Consider the following 20,106-nt stretch of genomic DNA (forward strand, 5'->3'; position numbering starts at 1 on the left):
GTTTTCGGTGTGGTGAACAAATAACAGATCCCAAATTCCCGTTCTTTCCTCCCTGAGAAGTACACCATTCAGATTCCACATCTATTTGTTGAGGCAACTGGCTTCTCCTTGCCTCATTCTCTTTCTCTGACTTGCCCTGAGACCCAGATCTATACACCTCTTGTGTCCTTGTGCTCCCTCTCCTGGTCTTTTTAATTTTTCAGCAAGACAGCGTTCCTGAAATGTGTCCCCCAACCAGGGTTGGGGTGGAGGGTGCCTGGAGGGGAGAAAGGAGCCAGCCAGCACCGCAGGGTTTGTTGTAAGATCCGTGGGGGATCAGAAACAGCTTCTTCATTGTTTGTAGCCCAGCTTGATGAAGTGAAAAAGGGCCATACTGGCATGGACAGGAAACGTGCCCAGCATCCTTTTTGAGAAATGAAATGCTTCTCCAGGAGAAAAAAAAAAAAGTGTAATAAAAAGCACTTGATGGGACATTTTTGAAAAACATGCCTCCCTAAAGATACACATATACACGTTGTCTGTGCCTTGCCTGTTAACGGTGCTAATTACCTAATTATCTGGTCAGGTGGAATAAAAACCCCTTTGACATTCTGTCCCTTCCATATGCCAGAGAAAGTGTTTGGTATCTACTCTGTGACCGTGGTGAGGAGTGAACTGGATTTTCTCCCCACTAAGAGCAAGGATGTTGAACGGTCTGTGCAGCTGACCGGGGCAGTGCTTGGCTTCAGGGGCACAGCTGGGAACAGGGCAGTTCAAGTCCCCACCCCAGAGCTGGCAGAACAACACACCCTCAAGAGGGACGGACTTCACAGGGCATCCGTGCACTCAGTGTCCCCTGGAGCTGCCTGTGAACTCTGACCCTGCCCAGCTTCTTTGGCTTATGGCAGTTGCCTCTTAGACATTTCGTCATTTTAGCTTGTTACCTTATATTCTCTTTTTTTGTTCCTGTTTGACTTTCTGAAATATCCTCCCCACTATGTCATTTTTCCTACTTTAGTATGTAAAAGAGGATTTTGACTTTGCTTTTTCTCCAGTTGATCTAGAAGCTCCCTCCCATCCCCCAGATGTAAAATCCTGATTCTCACTTAGCATCCAAAGAAAGAAACAGTTTTATTCGTCCAGGTAGCTCTCCCAGCCTCCACGTTCAAACGAGCTTCCAGCTCCTGCAGCGATGGTATACAGGTGCCCCCGAGGCCCCATTTGTTGTGCTCTGTGGTTTTCTATGCACCATCAGCCTTTCTTGACAGATCGTTTCTGTTTCTACCTTGGCATCCCTTTTATGAGGGCCAGTTGAAGTTTCATGCAGATGGGGTGGAGGGCCCTGGTTTCTCTTGGCAGACGAAGGTGTTAAATACAAGATGCTTACGAAGATCTAGACGGCCATCAGGCTGTTTCTGACGTCGGCCGTGGTCACGATCTCAGTATTCGGAGGGCATGGGTTGTGTGCTCTTCTGTTCTCCAGCCTGCTCTCATTCAAGCCTAGTGCTATCACACAGCCCGTCAGACCCATTCTTCTTCTCACACTTTCTGTCATTCCAGGAGTCTCGACAATATATAGTTTAACATTTAATTAGGGATAATACATCATGAGTTCCTCCAGGGTAAGACTGTCTGTTCTGCTTCTGTTTACCTCAGCACCCAACACAGCAAATGCTCAATATTTTTGGATGGATTATTGTTGATACGAGATACCTAGGATGTACACAAAAATCCTCATGACCCCAGTAGTACTCTGTGACCTACTAATTTCCTATCATTCAACCTTCTGTGAATACTGTATCATCTAACTGAGGTGAAAATGTGGCCTTTTGTGAATTCCTTTAAAATGTGTGATATTATTGGCTTCTGAAAAGAAACAACAAACTCTTCTTTACAATGCAGATAGTTTTGAGGTTTTATTAGAATACATGTAGATAACCCATAAAAACAGACCTTCAGGAATTTCTCATCGAGACAGGCATGACACTTTTGCAGCAATTGAAAGAGGAGAGTGAAAAAGTTGGCTTAAAGCTCAACATTCAGAAAACGAAGATCATGGCATCTGGTCCCATCACTTCATGGCAAATAGATGGGGAAACAGCGTCAGACTTTATTTTGGGGGGCTCCAAAATCACTGCAGATGGTAATTGCAGCCATGAAATTAAAAGATGCTTACTCCTTGGAAGGAAAGTTATGACCAACCTAGACAGCATATTCAAAAGCAGAGACATTACTTTGCCAACAAAGGTCTGTCTAGTCAAGGCTATGGTTTTTCCAGTGGTCATGTATGGATGTGAGAGTTGAACTGTGAAGAAAGCTGAGCGCCGAAGAATTAATGCTTTTGAACTGTGGTGTTGGAGAAGACTCTTGAGAGTCCCTTGGACTGCAAGGAGATCCAACCAGTCCATTCTGAAGGAGATCAGTCCTGGGTATTCTTTGGAAGGAATGATGCTGAAGCTGAAACTCCAGTACTTTGGCCACCTCATGCAAAGAGTTGACTCATTGGAAAAGACCCTGATGCTGGGAGGGATTGGGGGCAGGAGGAGAAGGGGATGACAGAGGATGAGATGGCTGGATTGCATCACCGACTCAATGGACATGAGTTTGAGTGAACTCCTGGAGTTGGTGATGGACAGGGAGGCCTGGTGTGCTGCAATTCATGGGATCGCAGAGTCGGACACGACTGAGCAACTGAACTGAAAGATTATCATACTGTGAAGCAACTCAGAAAGAGAAAGACAAATACCATATGATATCACTTATATGTGGAATCTAAAATATGACACGAATGAACTTATCTATGAAACAGAAACAGACTCACAGACACAGAGAACAGACTTGGAGTTGCCAAGGGAGAGGGAGGTCGGAGAAAGAAGGACTGGGAGTTTGGGATTAGCAGATGCAGGTTATTATATATAGAATGGATAAACAACAAGGTCCTACTGTATAGCACAGGGAACTGTATTCAGTATCCTGTGATAAACCAGAATGAAAAATAATATGAAAAATAATATGTATATATACATGTATAATTGAATCACTTTTATATACAGCAAAAATAAGCACATTATTAATAAAATTTAAAAGTTTTTTAAAAGGCACAGCATTCAGATAGCAATGTAAAACAGCACTCATGTACTCATGTGATTGAATGCCAGAGCTGGGGGTCTGTGGGCAGCAGCTCTTGTCCAGAGCGTGTGTAAGGGGGTGGGCATCCAATTTAATTGCCACCTCCTTCACAGCGGTTTCTCTTAGCCTTGCATTCCATACTGAAGGACACCCTGCCTCCTGTCCTCCAGAGATTTCATGGGTACAATTGGCATCAGTAAAGCAAAGCGAAGAATGGACCCAGGCAGTGAGCACAGCTCGAGCAAATGCTAGAAGGCCAGAGAAAGGCTGGTGGTCAGGCTCAAGAGGATAACTGAAGATGAGATTGAAAGGGGAGTTGTTTGGGGGGGAATCCGAAAGGTCAGATGGAAGAGCATACAGTTTGCTCTCTAAAGCAGGTCATCGCTACTGGAAACATGGTCCATGTCAGGAACATTTACCCAAAGACTCTTCAGCCTCCCTGGAATAGAGGATCCAGAAAGATCATCAAGCTGAGCAAAGAGGAGAGGTGGTATCAGCAGAGAGGACAGGAGAAGTGGTATTAGTTTTCCCTTTTGCTTTGAGTCTCAGAATTTTTACCACAAAGATGACCCTTTTACCCAGAGGTTCTTAAGCCCTGGCCTCCTACACTTGTTAAAGAAATGATGGTGCCATCCAGATACCTACTAGCATGGCTGAGGTTTTCAAAACTCCGCTGAACTGGAAGGCTGCTGATCATCCACTGTGGATGAGCTCTAGGGTCCTCACTCACAGGAGCCAAATATTTCCTGCTCTGACAGAGCAAGGAAACTGGAGGGCTTGTTTTCCATTGTAGTCTGATTTCCAGCTTTGATGACTAAAATTCCGTCAAAATACGGGAACACCCCCAACCAAGTATTGTAGGCGCCTGAACTCACATCCTTAAAGCTGTATTCTGAAATACATTGATTCACCCCAAACAGCTGTTATTCTTGAGATTTGGTGTCTCTCAGAAATCAAAAGTTTGTTTTCAGGATTCAAGAGATATCTTCCTTTAGAGTAGAAAAAGTTGTCTCCCTGGTTAGGAGCTCTAAATAAAGAGGTCTTTCATCACAGTTCCAAGCCACATTCAAAATAGGTGGCCCAGAACAGCCTCCAAGGGGCATTCTGGATGCACCTGTGGGTTATTTCCTTTTCTCACCATCCCCTGAGTTAGCATGAAAAGTGTGTTTCAGCCCCACAGAAACTGGACACAGCCTGCCAGTCATTGGTGGAAATTTCTGCCTCACCTGCTTCAGCAGCAGTGCTACCAGAGATGACTCCACTGTCCAAAATAACCCCCTAGGGGACTCCCCCTGCTGGTGCAGTGGTAAAGACTCTACATACAGTCCCTGTTTGGGGAATTAAGATCCCTCATGCCAAGTGCAATGGCCAAAAAAAAAGTCAGAAAAGGCCCCTGCCTTCATGCTCCATAGCCTCTATCCTGGACATAGTGTCCTTCTCATAGGAGGCTTACATCCAATACCATTGATGTCATTTGCAAGCCTGGTGCCCGAGTTCCCACGGAAGGCTGTTGAAGGTGGCAGGGCAAGAGCCCAGTAGATCCAGGCAAAAATGGCAGCCTTGGCCACACTGATGGTTGGACTCCCTCTTCATTCCTTCCTTTGATGATGGGAATCACATAGAGATAAGGTGAGAACTAGGCGGGAGAGTAGCTGAGTGACATCAGTTTGACTTCACACGCCGATCTAGGAGTATACTGATTTCTGCAACCTTGATTACTGCAGAGCTGTGTGTTCTGTCTGCTAGTCCTTTAACTCCGGGGCAGCCATGGTCCGGCTCACATACGGAAGGTTGGTGGCCGCTGTTTAAGTCCTCGCAGAGCACAGATGGCGCCTGCATCGCATCAGCATTGACTCTTGCCCATTGGCAGAGCCCGTTGTGGAAACAGGAGGAGGGAAGAGAAATCAGGAATACATGGTCTCTTTGGCAAAACGTCTGGTTCCCATATATGCGTTTACCCTGGCTTACTGTACAGCCTTGGATAACCCAGTCAGCGTGTCTTGGCTTCTGTTTTAGGGTGGATAGTAAGGGACTTAGATGGAGGAAACTAAAGACAGTAGAAATACTGTCCCTGCTGTCATCTAAACCATGCTTGTAAGGCAAAGTCTGTAGCTTTGTTCTTCTGTAAGCCACAGTAACACCCACTTCCATTGCAAATGGAAAAGCTCTGTTTGAAAAGACGATACACATCTTTTTAGAATTTTTAGTGTTTGTCTCAAAAGCCTTTTAGATGTATTATCTGAATTTATTCAGCATGTCCCTATTTATTTATTCCTATTTTGCAAATGAAAGATTGGCAGTACTTGCCCAGGTTGTCAGCGTTAGATTATTTTCCCCACCAAAGACCAGTGATTCTCCCTTGGTGGCACCTAGTCCTCATGGCGATTGGGGTGTTAGTGGAATGTAAACCCACTTGCTTCCAGAGGTCAAGAAGAAAATGACGTTTTCCATAAGAGACGTGTGATCTGCCGGTTCTTCAGTTTTTATTTCAGATGGAGAATATGACTTCAGTTCTTTAAAGGAAAGAAAAAAATAAAAATTCCCTAGCCAGGCATGACAGATGCCTTCAACTATGTGATGGATTGTCATGTGAAAGGAGGACTCAGGTTGTCTGCTTGCCCCAGCAGGCATTACTAGGGTTAGTTCAATTCAGTTCAGCGAATAGTTATTGAGGACCTCCCGTGCATAAGGATCATGCTTTAAACTGAAAGTGGAGGGGGGGGGCAGGGGGAGGGACAAATATCCTGCTAATCTCATGACACTGATTATTGCAGAAGCAAGCAGCTTTGACGTTGACAGGAAAGTGCAGAGTATTTGGTGAATCACTTGATAAACCAAGGAGAAGTAGAAGACAGAAGCAATGCTTATTTGGATGAAGCAGGAGTCATTAAGAAACTGAGCTGGAGATTATTGCCAGAGTGATAAATAGAATTTCTCAGATAGCTCAAGTAACTGCGCGAGCAAAAGGGCATGACATGGAGATATGGCCATGAGAAGGAATTCTTTATTCAAATGAAAAATGTGACCAGCTGGGCAGAAAAGCAGAGCAGCAGCATGTATCCATAAACTGTAAGCAAGTCGAGAAACCCGAGGGCAGGAGCCTTCTAAAGAGAACTGGGAGGAAATAGGAGAGAAACGAAATTGACAGTGTAGGAGGAACTCCTTATGGATTATATAGTCGGAGCAATTACGGACTCCAGGTTTCAATTCCCATTTACAAAATTAGGGCAAAGGAGACGCATGATACAGAACTTCAGCTATATAAGTAGCTTTCAGAATTCTCCTCAACTAACAGAATACCTGAGCGGTTATTGATTTGCCCTATTGGTGGTTTCACCTTTAGAGGATAGACAGTTCAAGACTAGAATTGCTACTTTGGTCCTAACACTGACTAACTAAAATGAACTGACAAGAGTATACACAAGAGAATCCTTAGAAGAAACCGTATCATTTTAGAGAACATGATAGTCAAAGAGGAGATTTTGCACTGTCCATAATTATTTTGAGACCTGTTTTTATTTTGATTTTAAAAAGCACAACATGAATTTACCATTTTAACCATTTTTAAGTGTCCTATACCGTGTTCAATAAACATCTTACTTTAAAAATAGTCCTTTTTTGATAGTAGCTGTCCTGATGTGTCAGAGGTGATCTCTTATTGTGGTTTTGACTTGCATTTCTTTCAGATTCTTGAGAATCTTTTCATATGCTTGTTGGCAATTTGTCCGTCTCCTTTGGAAAAATACCTATTCAAGTCCTTTGCCTTTTGAAAAAACCCAAATTATTTGATTTTTGTTGTTGAGTTATAGGAGTTCCTTATATTATTGATATTAACCCCTTACTAAATATACGATTCACAAATCTCTTCTCTCATTCCATAAGTTGCCTTTCACTCTGTTGTGTCTTTTTAAGATTATGTATTATTTCCGTGTCGGGTCTTAGTTGCAGCCTGTAGGATTTTCACTGAATCATGTGAGCTCTTTCATTGCATTGCACAGACTCTCTAGTTATGACATAGGGGCTTAGTTGCTCTGTAGCATGTGGGATCTTAGTTCCCCAACCAGGGATCAAACCCACGTCCCATGCTTTGCAAGGCATTTTCTTAACCACTGGACCACCAGAGATGTCCTTCTGTTGTGTCTTTTCACGCACGAACGTTTTTAAATTTTATGTAGTCCCATTTGCCTCTGTTTGCTTCTGTTGCCTGTGGTGGTGTCATATCCAGGAAATTATCGCCAAATCTGGTGTCATGAAGTTTCTGCCTTGTGTTTTCCTTTAGACGTTTTCTGGTTTGGGGTTCACGACCTTTTGAAATTCTTTTTTAAAATCAGAAAAATGTAGAAATTACGCCTATGTAGGGAAAGATGACTCAGGACGGCTATGAATGTCCAAAACAAAGTTCAGATGAGGACCTTTTTATTTTTTTTCTACAAAGGATGGTAATTGTGCCAGCAGTTCTCTGTTTTGCTCAGATTTTTTTGAACGGTAGGAAAATATGAACAACTATGAATAGGTATGCGTGCCCAGTCCCTTCAGTTGTGTCTGACTCTTTGTGACCCTATGGACCGTAGCCTGCTGGGCTCCTCTGTCCATGGGATTCTCCAGGCAGGAATACTGGAGGTGGTTGCCGTTGCCTCTTCCAGGGGATCTTTCCAATCCAGGGATCAAACACATATCTCTTACTTCTCCTGAATTGGCATGTGGGTTCTTTACCACTGGCGCCACCTGGGAAGCCCATGAAAAGGTATACAGGACCTGCAAAAACAGTATCAAGAAAACCCAAGCTCAAAATGAGTAGAAACCTTTCAAAGAGGGAGAGAGAAAAGAAATGTATTGTGCTATGTGGAGCAAAAAGATAAGGAGACCAACAGCTACTCTTTGGGGCTGACCATTTAGTATTGAGGATGACAGAGAGCCCTGAATTACCTCTATATTGTATGTCATAGAGAATGTTCAGTAGGTGGAAAACTGAGGAAAAACTTGGAGAAAGAAATGGAAACCCCAGGTAGAAGAAAACACCTAAGCCCCCCATCTGGATGAAGTCTCCCAAAGGACAAGCAAGTCATAATGATGGCCCAACTTGTTAAGGTCAAAATCTTTGAGAAACTGTGACGCCCAGGAAAACATCGGAAATCTGGAGGTGAAGATATGGCATTACAGGTTTTTTAAAAAGGAAGAAAGTGAATCTTAAAAAGTTTTCCTGGAGAACAATTTACATAATAAGAACAGTTTCTGAATATTGACACGGGTGTACACTCGGGTTAAGAAATCAGTTTGGTATGATTAAGATGGACATGTGGCTTATCGGTAGCAGATGCTTGGGCGAAAAAAAAAGCAGCAGCTCAGAGATGGTAATTGGTACCAACATAAGTAATAAGTGGCAGTGAAATAAACCTTCATAGAAAATAGACTCTAGACAAAGAGAGGTGATAGTTCTGTCCTCTGTTCTAGTGACTGGAGCATCGACTCAGTCCAGGTATCTTGCTGGAGATGTAGTCAAGCTCAAGATGTTTCAGAGGGCAGTGAGGTGGGGAGAGGGGCTGGTAACTGGTTAGGTTTCAGGGATGGGTTGCTGCTGCTAAGTCGCTTCAGTCGTGTCTGACTCTGTGCGACCCCATAGACGGCGGCCCACCAGGCTCCACCGTCCCTGGGATTCTCCAGGCAAGAACACTGGAGTGGGTTGCCATTTCCTTCTCCAATGCATGAAAGTGAAAAGTGAAAGTGAAGTTGCTCAGGGTTGGGAATTTTGGCTTAATAGGAAGCACCCAGGTGGCGCTAGTGGTAAGGAATGTGCCTGCCAATGCAGGAGACTCAAGAGACGTGGATTCAGTCCCTAAATCTGGAAGATCCCCCGGTGTAGGAAATGGCAGCCTGCCCCAGCATTCATGCCTGGAAAATCTCATGGACAGAGGAGCCTGGCAGACTACAGTCATGGGGTCGCAGAGTTGGACGTGACTGAGCGCAGGAAGAACTGTTAGAAGGCTCTGATGAGAAACTAAACTTCTCAAGACTAGAAGCTTTAAAAACTGTTTTGTGTTATCCAGTTGAACATCAAATGGTTGATGGTTGGTTTGAAATGACTAGAGGGGTCTAGGAGGTAAAACCAAACCTTGACTCAAGAAAATTCTAGTCTGTGAAGATCATTAGTTTCCTAAAAGAGGGGAGGGGTCATTCAAATGGAAATTAGGTAATTTTTAAAACCTTCTAAAAAATAATTTTCTGTTGGAGGTGGTTTTTCAAATGAAACTGTAAACCTCGATGCAGGTTTTACTACTTGTTTACCAGTGAGTAGGATGCTTTTCACTTTCATTTTACACTGAAAAATGTAAAAAGTTACTGCTATTTTATACCTATTTTAAGATCTACAGTTATACTGAAATTGAATTTTCAAAAATTACTCCATGAGCTTCATTACATAATTTTTCAGAAGAGAGACTTTCTGTTTTTATTGTATGCTTTTAGAGTAAATATGAATACAGTACCTTCTATTTGAATCACCTGTGACTCTTGCCCATCATTTAGCTGGGAAACATAACTGTCGGGTAACTGAAGGCAAAAATAATTAAGGCCACACATGAAGCAGTGAGATGAGGAGGTAAAACCACCCAGGTGAAGTGAAGGTTCCGTAGGGCCGAAGCGTTGCCAGTTTCCAGGAAAGACGATGATGAATGTTTGCGTTTCCTTCCCTGTTCTCTTCACCCAGATACCTCAGGGGCAGTTTCAACTGTTAGGTAACCCCAAGATCATTTGGAGTCAATGGACACAGGCAGGGGTCACGTGACACGCCCCCTAGACATGAGCCCTACCAGGCTGCCTTTCCCATCTGGAACAAAGCTTTGGGGTAACATAGCCCCCACCAGAAAGGCATTTCTGCTTTGATGTCTTCCAGATGCCAAGAACTAAAGCTGAGCTGAGCTTGCTGGTTTATCAAATTCCTATGTGATAGAAGAGCTCCCTTGACTTACCAGGTTTCATCAGGCAAAGAGGGACTTAGCAGTTTGCATCCTTCTTCAGGAGAAATCTAGGCACTGAATCTGAATCATATAAATGACGATAGAACCAGATGTGAGATTCACCCTTCTTCCTACTGGGGAAGTACCACATCCAGTTGGCCAGACTCCTTTGGATAGAGCTGTAGAAAAGTGACTGTTTTAGAGAATGTAATAAAACATACAATCCTGGGTGTCCATGTGAAATATCATTTCTTTTCTGGTTCACTTCAGAGAAACAACAGCCAGTATGAAAGGAGCAGGAAGATATTTAAAATGGATAACAAACAAGGACCAACTGTATCGCACACGGAACTCTACTCAGTATGATGTGCAGCCTGACTGGGAGGAGACTCCGGGGGAGAATGGATGCATATATACGTATAGCTGAGTCCCTTTGCTGTCCACCTGCAACTCTGACAGTGTTGTTAACTATGCTCCAGTATGATATTTAAAACCATTTTTTTAATGAAAGGAGCGGGAGAGTTGAACTCTGCATTCAGAAGCCTTTACTGAAGCCCTGGCTGACCAGCCATGTGACTTTGGGGAAAATCCCTTCACCTTTCTGGGCTTCACCTCATTTGGCTTCCTTGTCTGTAAAATGGATGAGGATTGAGTCAGGGAAACAGAAACCATGCCAGGTGTTTCAAAGAGAGGGGGTTAAGACAGGGAATTGGTTAAACAGGTGTTGGAAAACTGAAAGAACAGGAAGTGGAAGGAGACTCAAGCCAGTGATTAATGACGGCAGGTTGCGGCTCCCACTCCCAGGGCTGGAGGGATAAAAGTGGCTTCTGAGCATGGAGGAGGGGCTGCATCAGGGAGGAGACCACCACTTCCAGACACCCCACCAGGGAAGGAAAGAAAACGGGAAGAATCAGGAACTATAACTGCTTTCTTCCTACCTCTCATCTCCCACCAGTGCCCCTAAGGGCAGAATAAGTCACCTGACAAAGGAGCCTGGTTTAAAAACAAAGCTTAAAGAGAAAGTGTAAAAACTAATCTAGCTTCAGCATTAGAGAAGGAAACATAAAGAGAATGGGCATGATTGTGATACACAGGAGAGATGCTAAGAGAGTAAATCCTAGAAATTCTCATCATAAGGAGAATCTTTTTTTCTTTTTATTGTGTCTTATATGGGAAGATGATGTGTTAGTTGCTCGGTCATGTCCGATTCTTTGTGACCCATGGACAGCAGCCTACCGGACTCCTCTGTCCACGGAATTCTCCCAGGCAAGAATACTGGAGTGGGTAGCCATCCCTTTCTCCAGGGGCTCTTCCTCACCCAGGGATCAAATCTGCAATGGAGGCAGATTCGTTACCATCTTAGCCACCAGGGAAGCACAAGAAGATGATGTTAGCTGAAACTACTGTGGTCATAATTTCACAGTATATGTCCATCCAACCATCACACTGTACACCTCAAACTTATACAGGAATGTATGTCAATTGTTTCTCAATACAAGTAAGGGAAAAGCAAAAGAAGAGTGGATGTGAGTCTGAAAGACAATAGGAAATAATCAGCATATGAGTTTATAATATCAGACTAAAATTAAGTGATAGAATTCAAAGTTAGTAGTTTGGTTAGAACTATTGAGATGGTCCTGTTACGTTTGTATTGAAGTAATACTACTAGGACTTCCCCACAGTCCTGTGGTTAAGACTTTACCTTCCAATGCAAGCGGTGCAGGTTTGATCCCTGATCAGGAAGCCAAGATCCCACATGCGTCATGGCCAAAAAAACCAAAAACATAAAACAGAAGCAATATTATAATAAATTCAATAAAGACTTTAAAAATGGTCCACATCAAAAAAAAAATCTTTAAATAAGTAAAGTAGTACAACTACTTCAGTTCATAGATAGGCAGGGATGGATACATAGATCGATTTGTTTCTGATATAGACAGTTTCTGAATAATTTTCTGTTGAAGTTTTTGAAATTAAAAAAGCTTGTCTTAGTTCATTATTTAGGAAAACTACAAGATGTATTCAATACATTTCTGCAGACCCTTGCAGAAGAAATCATAGCAGCAGCATGGATTACTGTAGGATTCTTCCTCGAGAGTTCCTGGGAATTAATTTTAGAGTCTGGATCTGTGAACTGACTCAAATGTGGGATCATGACCCTATCATGGAGACTCAAGCAGGGCTCTGTCCACTTAACCTACATGATCTTCTTTTCTTTTTTCACCAATCAAAAAGTTTCTTCGTGCTGACTGTATTTCAGTCCAAGATACCCATAACCCCGAGAGTCACTTGACCTACACTGCTGATCCCCAGTAGCCGTGTCCCTAAACCCTTGGAGTTTCACTCAGATGAATTTCACTGGCTCAACCCTCGGATGACATCACCCCCCTGAGATCACCATTTCAACAGCCGGGCATAGACAGCAAGTGCGTGTTTATAGGGCCAGATCATGGGCTTTTGACCTATGTCATTGCCTAGGGTCCCATGCTCAGAAGCACCTTGTCATCCTCTTCTCAGATTTTTTTAAATTTGGATCTTAGCTGTATGATGCAACCTCTTCACTGCCATGTGTGGAATCTTCGTCGCCACATGTGGGATCTTTAGTTGTGACATGAAAGTTGTGACATGCTGAATCGAGGTCCCCGACCAGGGATTGAACCCGGGCCCCCTGCATTGGGAGTGTGGAGTCTTAACCACTGAACCTCCAAGGAAGTCCCACCATGTCATCCATCATCTTGAAGTTCTCAACCTCCAAACAGTAAGACCATGCTTCTACTTTGCACTTGGCCCTGCAAGTCTGATAGGCAGTCTTGGGCTAGAAGGACAGGTGTGATTAGAGGCCTAGGAAAGGCCTGACTGAGAAAATGGCATTTGAAGAATGAGCCAGGCCTTTCTTATTGTGATGAACTTCAGCTCAGCCTTCAAAAGGTCATCTCTTCTAGGAAGGCTATGCGGACACCCTTAGCGATTACTCCCCTAGCTTGGTCCTGCCTTAGCAAGCTGCAGATACCTGTTACATACTTACATTACATTCTAGACATTTGTACTGAACATCTGTCTCTGTTCAGTGAAATGTTAGCTTTTTGGAGAAGGAGACTATATGTTATTCATTTTTGTAATAACAGCAATAATAATTGCTGTTACTCAATGCTAGAAGCTGTTCCATAGGTTTTACTACAAGGCAGGCACTGTTGGTCTTACAGTTGGAGAGACACTGAAGCATATAACAATTAAGTAAGCAGTTCAAGTTACCTGGTACATTGTAGAACTGGGATTTGGATGAAAGACAGCTGGTACCCTCAGATGTCATACAGTGCATAGTCAGTGCCCACTGTGTGGTCAGTGAATGAATGAATGAGTAAACAAAAGACAGTCAATGATTAAGTGATCAGATAAGTCTCAGGGACAGATTTACAAACAGGAGAGGAACTTTATATTGTGTCTGGAAACCCCAATTCAAGTCTGCACAGGAGAGAAAAGACGCTTAATTTCATGCTTATAAGCTACATTCGCTAATAGATTTTTAAAAACCCACCATATGAAATTATATACTTGTAGATATAAATCAACTTGCTTTAGTTTTTGTATTGTTACTTTAGGAATGGAAAGAGTGATTTCTCTGGCTCTATCGTTAACTAAAATTAATATTAAAATAACCAGAAGTTCTATTGAAATAGTGAGGTTAATTTAACAAACACATCCTGAATGTAGTATGCTTGTATAGCATGCTGCTTTGGGGAGACACATGTGATAATATGGATATTAATTTTAGAAAATTAAGATTAGAAGCAATGCTTCATCTCTAAATCAGTCTTCAGCCTGCAGAATAGGATGCAGCGTGGTGCGGGGGTGGAAAGGAGGAGTGAGTTGTCATCAGTGTTGTTCTCTTTATTTGACAAGTGCCTTGCTGTGCAAATACAACCCAAGTCAGTGTTTTCAAAAACCGATTGGCAAAGCTTTGCTACCTTCTCTTCCCCGTTCCGGGAGAGGAGGAGCGCTCTAGCTTCACTGGGATGTAATGTTGCTGAAGATAAAAGAGTCCATGTTTTGTGAGGCTGGGATTATGGAACCTTGGGCACGTGCCACCCCTCTCCTGGGGTGCAGTCCCCAGATCTCCTGACCCATCTGATCAGCCTTGGGCAGATCAGTGCTACAACCGTGAATGTATACTGCCAACAGCAGCTGAGAAGGGACATCCTTGGTGGTCCAGTGGTTAGGCCTCCATCTTCCAATTCAGGGGGTGAGGAACTAAGATTGGGGAGCTAAGATCACACATGCTATAGAGTGTGGCCAAAAGTTTTTTAAAACTTGAAAAATTGAAAAGAAAACTAAAAGAACCATCAGAGGAGACCTTCATCACATGGCTCGAGTATGGAATGCTATTCATGTCTCATAAAAATTCCCAAACCCTATTTTCAATTTATGCCTGCAGCCCAACTGCGTGATCCCTATAATAGTCCAGAGCAATGAAATTGTTGAGAAGTTTCCTTTCACCAGCTCTGTCCAGCAGCACATGGGGCACATTCTCAGAGGATAAACCCCCCAGTCCCAGTAACAGCCCCTAAGCATCCCCTCTGTTCCCTACGTTTTCATCACTTCATCTCCCTTTCTTCTCCAGCAGAGAGATTGTACATCAGAACCCTGGGGGAACAAAGGGTGGAGGCTCATAGCTTCAGTGGGTTACATTTTCAACCTATGAATGGCACATGGATGCGCACCACAGGGTGCAACTCTGGTGGTCCGACCTTGTTTCTTTCAGACCCAAAACCCAAAGGTCAGTGCCACTTGCCTCGTGTGTGCTAACTGTTGACTGAGGTCACAGCCTCCTTGGGAGCAACCAGAGAGCAAGGCAAGGTTATTTGCTGACCTCTCGTGGACCTCGGTCCCACAGGGCACACTCCATTGTGCCCAGTGTGTGAGCCAGTCTCATCTTTAGCACAATGCGTATTGCACACTATGTGATGAAATAAATACTCTTCAAAACGATCCAACAGCCAAGGCAAACTTCCCTGGCAGTCCAACGGTAAACACTCTGCACTTCCACTGCAAGCGACGTGGGTTCCAGCCCTGGGTGGGGAACTAGGATCCCACATGCCTTGAGGCATGGCAAAAAAAAAAAACATTCTAAAAAATGATCCAACCTAAATATTACTTTCATAATGTGAGACTGTTATCCCAGGTGCCCCTAATACTGTATTTGCCTCTGTTCATCATTCCTTTAGACCATTCCTGACAGTAATTCTGAGCCTAGATATGTCTGCTTCCCTTAGAGCAGTGGAGCGCAGCTCCATTAACACCAGTGAGCTGGGACTGGCTTGCTATTTCTCATTACTTCATTCCATTGTAACTTGGTGATCATTACCTTTTTAAATAACATTTTTATGGGTCATTAGTTTTGTGTGTGATTCTCCACCTCCTACCCCCATCTTATTTTCCCCATTATCAGAGCCTTATTTGTTACAAACAGAATGTAAATAACAGTGCAGGCTTGTGGCCCAGTTTCATAAACATCCAGCTTCACATTGGTACCTGGGTATTTGTCGTTGGTACCTGGATATTTGTTTTCTGAGGACAAAGTGAGGTGAAATAATTCCTGAAAGTGGAAAGACAGTGCAAGCTACTCAAGATGGGGGATAAACCAATACTGAGAAAGCCTCTGCCTGTTTTAACACTGGCCTACATGCACCAGAGATGGGCTGCTGGGAGGGATGGGTGTTGCAGTTCAGAAGGTACCCATTGTATCAAAGCAACCCTTGACCCAGATCAGACCTGTATGTGCATGTATGCATGCGAAGTTGCTTCTGTCATGTCCAACTCTGTGTGACCCTATGGACTGTAGCCCACTAGGCTCCTCTGTCCATGGGATTCTCCAGGCAAGAATCCTGGAGTGGGTTGCTATACCCTGCTCCAGGGGATCTTCCTGACCCAGGTATGGAATCCAGGTCTCTTATGCCTCCCACATTGGCAAGAGGGTTCTTTACCTCTAGCACCACCTGGGAAGCCCAGATCCGACTCCGTTGGAGGCAATTCAGTGCATTCCAGGTGTCCTGACTACACGTGTTCAAGAGACCATATGGACCTCAGCCATCTCCTCTTCTGAACTGGTCAGGATTTCTCAGCTGACAACTCATCATGTCAGCTGTTAAAACAGGCAGAGGCTTTCTCAGTATTGGTTTATCCCCCATCTTGAGTAGCTTGCACTGTCTTTCCACTTTCAGGAATCATTTCACGTCACATTGTCCTCAGAAAACAAATATCCATGTCAACTCTGGTGACAGCCTTTCCATTCTTTTTTTTTTCTTTTGGTTTTTTGTTTTCATTTTTGGCTACACTGGGTCAGTTGTGGCATGCTGGATCTTTAGTTGCAGCATGCGAACTCTTAAGTTGTAGCATGTGGAAACTAGTTCCCTGACCAGGGGTTGAATCCAGACCCCCTGCATTGGGGAACTCAGAATCTTAGCCACTGGACGCTCAGCCCTCTCAGTGTTAACAAGGTTACTTAAAATTAACTTGTTCATATATCTCTTCTCCAGAGCTAAATCATGAGTTTATTAAGGACAGTGCTGAGTCTTAGACTTAACCATTCCTCATAGCACTAGTTGGAATCCCAGCTCTCCACTTACGAGCTCTATGCCTTGGATGCATTCCTTCATCTCCTTGCTTCTCAGTTTCCTTGGCTACAAAAAGCATGGCAATCCTGCCTGCCTTGCAGTACGTTAGGAGAACCAGCTAGAATGGTGCTAGGCAGTAACAGGAGCTTGGTGAATAATAATTGATTCACTAGACAAAACCCTGCACACAGAAGCTGAACAAAATGTAGCAGAATTGAATATAACAAAACATGATTTAACCTCATGGGAGGGAAGAGCTAATTATGGTTGCTTAAGATTTCGTGGTGAGGACACCATTTCCTCTGACCTGGGCTTGAATGACAGTTTACAACCCTGTTTTTATTCTTGACTTGTTCGTGAGCATGTGACCATCATTTCAAGCTCGTCATGTCTCCTGAACCCAAAAGGATTGGTGAACTGACTTGGGATGTAGAGACTGTGCTTATTGGCATTCTTGGCCCCACTCCTGCATTTAAGGAACAGCCTGGCCCTAAGTGGAGAGCTTCCTGCAGCTCCTTGCTGCCCTGAGGCAGGTGGTGGCTCCCAGGACTGATCTAGTGACACCCATGGGTGTCTCTTAGCCTCTTTAGGAATTTTCTTTAACGCAGTCATAATGGGGGCAGTGGTGCAGCTTACTGAGACCATATCAACATTAAAAAAAAACAATGGGGATGAGAGTGTAAGGAGCACTGTATGAAAAAATAAATAAATAGCATTGAGGAGTTTCCCAGATTTGCCATATAATGAGCGCATCTGCCAGAACTCAAGATGTGTATTATGCACTCTGCAACTGGCAGATTGCCTTGGGGGGGAGCAGAGGATGCTTCCTGATGAAGGAATCAAATCTGTCTTGATTCTGCCACTTTCTCTTTGTGGTGGAGCCACGTTACAATGAAGAAATGGGTCCTGTGACATTCTCTGCAACCTTCTTTAGTTACTTATCAATATGCACTTCCTTATCTTACACCCCCTTTTAAAGGTTCCTAGGAGAAAAGTACATAAAACAGACATCTGCTGAATCTGTTGCCATGTCAACTTAGTAGAACAAACGTGGTCAGATGTGCTCCCTTTCGATATGGGTACTAGAGGTGAGTGAGTGAGTGAAAGTCACTCAGTCGTGTCCGACTCTTTGTGATACTGTGGACTATACAGTCCGCGGAATTCTCCAGGCCAGAATACTGGAGTGGGTAGCCTTTCCCTTCTCCAGGGGATCTTCCCAACCCAAGAATCAAACCCAGGTCTCCCACTTTGCAGGCGGGTTCTTTACCAACTGAGCTACAGGGAAGCCCACAGGTAATAGGGGACACAGCAAATAAGCACCCTCGCCCACTGTTGATTAGTTAATTGGTGTAGTTTGTTGGGTGACACAATGCCTTTCTCCAAAAGTAATCTGAGACCAAACTTACCAAACAAACTGTGTTGTCACTTTGTCAACACTGTAGTTTTATGTTAGGGGCTCAGTTGAACTTCTGACATATTCAGTACTATACCAGCTTTTATCAGATATTTAGAGACCCTAGTTAGATTCAGAGTCACAAAGAGAAATGAAAAAGCCCCTGATCTGAAGAAACTTTGCTGTCCACTGGTTCAGTTCAGTTCAGTTCAGTTCAGTTCAGTCACTCGGTTGTGTCCAACTCTTTGTGACCCCATGAATCGCAGCACGCCAGGCCTCCCTGTCCATCACCAACTCCAGGAGTTCACTCAGACTCACATCCACTGAGTCCGTGATGCCATCCAGCCATCTCATCTTCTGTCGTCCCCTTCTCCTCCTGCCCCCAATCCCTCCCAGCATCAGAGTCTTTTCCAATGAGTCAACTCTTTGCATGAAGTGGCCAAAGTACTGGAGTTTCAGCTTTAGCATCAGTCCTTCCAAAGAACAACCAGGACTGATCTCCTTTAGAATGGACTGGTTGGATCTCCTTGCAGTCCAAGGGACTCTCAAGAGTCTTCTCCAACACCACAGTTCGAAAGCATCAATTCTTCTGTGCTCAGCTTTCTTCACAGTCCAACTCTCATATCCATACATGACTACTGGAAAAATCCATAGCCTTGACTGGTAGAAAGACACAATTAAGTACAATAAAAGGGAGATGGCAGTGATTGCCTTTGCAGAACTATAATGTGAGTCTTGCAGTCATGTGTTTTTGTGGTAGGTTTTTATTGAAAGTATTCAAAAAATATTAACAATTAAAATTCCAGTCATCTCTGTATCTAAGAAATTTACCTTACTAGGCATTCCCTTAGAATGCAGTGATACAGGGACTTCCCTGGTGGTCCAGTGACTGAGACTCCAAGCTCCCAGTGCAGGGGGCCTGGGCTCAATTCCTGCTCCGGGAACCGGATCCCACATGCTGAAACTAAAGAGCCCATATGCCACAACTAAGACCTGATGTAGCCAAATAAATGTTAAAAAGACAAGGTGCAGTGCTGTAAAATCAGTGCTGCCTTGGGGAAGACTGAGTATTTCCTTACTCCGGCCATGGGGACTGAGAAGATGCTGTCATTCAATCTCTAGGAGGTCTGCAGAGGGCTCCCAGAGGAGCGATGTCTGAGCTGAATTTTGAACAACAGTTTCAGGTCCTCACAAGAGCCTGGGCTATGCTGAATTCTGTTCCTGTAGCAGTCATTTACCAAGCCTGCTGGTTTATCTTGCTCCACATTTATTCCCCTAGCAGAGATTTTTTAATCACTGTTACTATAGCTTCCAGCAAGGACCCCATGACCACTGCTTTCATTTGTTTTGTACATGTGATTCATGAATGTGCCTCCCTTCCCTTCCTTATGGGGTCAGCAGTGCTTGCAAGAACTTAGAGGATGCGTGGGTTTGTGTATAGTGTAAGGGCAAAGAGTCGGACACGACTGAGCGACTAAACACAGACACACACAAGGAAGCCTGCCCTGACCACCAGGAGGTTTCATCCATTTCCATCTGAAAAAACAACTGGCCTTAGGCAACGTATTTCTAACCAAGTCATTCTGCATGTTTGTGTGCATGCACGCATGCCCATGTACACATGCTGTGCATAAATAGCACATTCCCAATCTGTGTAAAATGAAATGGATGAGCAGCACATGACAGTAAGGCTCAGCCCCTGAAGATTTACCAGGAAAGAAGACAGCTGTGTGGCAGAGCTGCTGCTTATAATTAGGGAAAGAATTGCCCATGTCCCGTGCCATTCAGCAGCTTCAACCATTTAAATGACAGCCAGTTTGTTTAGTTTTTCAACACCCTCTGCACCTGCCCCCCCTCCAACCTCGTTTTATGGGCCAAGAGTTAATTTCTTGTTGAGAACACTGCTAAGGACTGTCATCTCTGGTATCATTGTTAAGATGGGATATGACATGATGGCTGGCAAATCTCAACTAGAAACCATGATGAGTGAGCAAAAAAATAGGAGTTGCTTTTAATGTCTCTTTTTAACTTTGTAAGTGAG

At 43.8% G+C, this 20,106-nt stretch overlaps 1 protein-coding gene across 1 annotated transcript in view; it reads left to right on the top strand.

Annotated features, from left to right (window-relative positions):
- The window catches only part of BACH2 (BTB domain and CNC homolog 2), an 86,229-nt gene that overhangs the window by 43,713 nt on the left and 22,410 nt on the right, over positions 1-20,106 (top strand). The gene's annotated exons all lie outside the window — the stretch shown is intronic.

Source organism: Capricornis sumatraensis, chromosome 13, assembly GCF_032405125.1.
Source record: "Capricornis sumatraensis isolate serow.1 chromosome 13, serow.2, whole genome shotgun sequence".
NCBI lineage: Eukaryota > Metazoa > Chordata > Mammalia > Artiodactyla > Bovidae > Capricornis > Capricornis sumatraensis.